Source organism: Mastomys coucha, unplaced genomic scaffold (assembly GCF_008632895.1).
Source record: "Mastomys coucha isolate ucsf_1 unplaced genomic scaffold, UCSF_Mcou_1 pScaffold20, whole genome shotgun sequence".
NCBI classification, from domain to species: Eukaryota; Metazoa; Chordata; class Mammalia; order Rodentia; family Muridae; genus Mastomys; species Mastomys coucha.
Genome location: NW_022196903.1, coordinates 11,614,510 through 11,616,311, shown reverse-complemented (window position 1 = coordinate 11,616,311; position 1,802 = coordinate 11,614,510).

Here is a 1,802-nt window from a genome sequence, read left to right as displayed (position 1 = left end):
TCATAGCTGTTTACCAAACACTCATAAAACCTCGATTGTACAATAAATATTTATGAACTGTTGTTGTCAAAATTTAACTAGCTGAGGTCAAAACATTTTAGAGATACCAAAATATTTCCACACCATGCAAAGTGACAAAGACATTGAATCCAGTCTTTCACAAGCACGTATATCCCCTGCCACTTTCCTAAGTCATTTTTATTTTTTATCAGAAGTAAGAAAACTTTCTCAGCCACTCTAGTAAAGTAGTTGGTGTTAGGGGAACTAGAGAACTATGAACGAAGTGTTATGCTAGAGCAAACCTTTATCCCAACCATGTCCTTTAAATGGATGCTCTTTAAATATGTTTTCCTGCATTCCCACAGTACAGGCCAGGATTTTCACAGAGAAATTTTCAGAAAAGGAAGGGCCCATCAATATGGGTGGTTACACACGCTAACATACAATGTATGGTTTCCTCTTAGTCTAGTTAAATCAATATATTCCCAGCAATACACATGCTACTCAGCAAAGCCATAAAGACACACCCACTATATATAGCAAGCTATTATTTTATTTGTATCCTCTAGTCTACAACAAAATACCTTTTTTTCATGAATATGCAAATCCCATTACAGTAGTTTAAATGGGAATGGCCCTCATAAGCTTGTATATTGGAATGTTTGGCCCTTAGTTAGTGGAATTGCTTAGAGAAGGAATCCTGTTGTGGCCTACCACAAGGAATGACCTTGGACATTTTAAAAGCCCAAGGAAGGCCCAGTCTCTTCCTTCCTCCAGTTGTCTGATAAGATGTGAGTTGTCACAGACTATTGCTTTACATACCTGCCTTGCTGTGGTCATGTTCTGTGTGATGATGCTCATGGACTAACTCTCTGTAGCTGTAAGCAAGCTGCCAATTAATGGCTTTTTCTTATAACATATCTAAGTCATAATGTCCGTTTTTGGCAATAATCAAGTAATTAAGACACCTTGTATTGCACCTTTTTTTAGTACCTTGTATAGCTTACAAATACATTTTTGTACCCTGGAAGTCTTCTAACAAATGCTAAAGATTATTTTTCAAGTCACCTTTCTTTCTACCACCCCACTTTGGACCATATATACATATATTATTCGTATAGACAATAGTTTTAGTGATTACTATGTAAACAAACTGTATGGAATTTAATAGCTGATTTCTAAAAAGACTATTTCTTCAACAATTTATTGAACATTTCCCCCAGTTTATCTTAATTTTGAATTGTGAACATGTTAGTCTGTTTTGTCCTAATATAAAAATAATCTGAGCTGGGTCACTCCCAAAGGAAAGAGATTTACTTGCCTCACAGGGTTTATTATTATTATTATTATTATTATTATTATTTGCTTCTGTATCATTTCTTTATTTAAAGACTTGGTTTTACTGTAGAAAGCCAGTTGGCCTCAAGTTCCCAATGCTGCTGCTTTGGCTTTGCTGTGTCAGAGAATTTCCCTAGGGATAGGAAACAGACATCCACTCACACAAGAAAGAAAATCCCTTAAAGACCAAGGTAACCACTGACAGACACAGTCTCCAGTTTGGCGAAGCAGTAGTTTCCTCTGGAGTTACTACCAGTACGAGTGACAGGTAACTCACCGGAGCAGGGATGACTTAACAGCAGCTGTATCCCTGGAAATCACACCCCCACATAAATAACAACATATAAAAGCTGCAGTCTTCCACCTTTCTGTAGTTTGCAGGCAGTTCAACCATTTCGTAGTCCAAGAATACACTAGATAGAGCTCAGTCTCTTCCCCTGGTAATGGTTTATTCCTTTTTACAC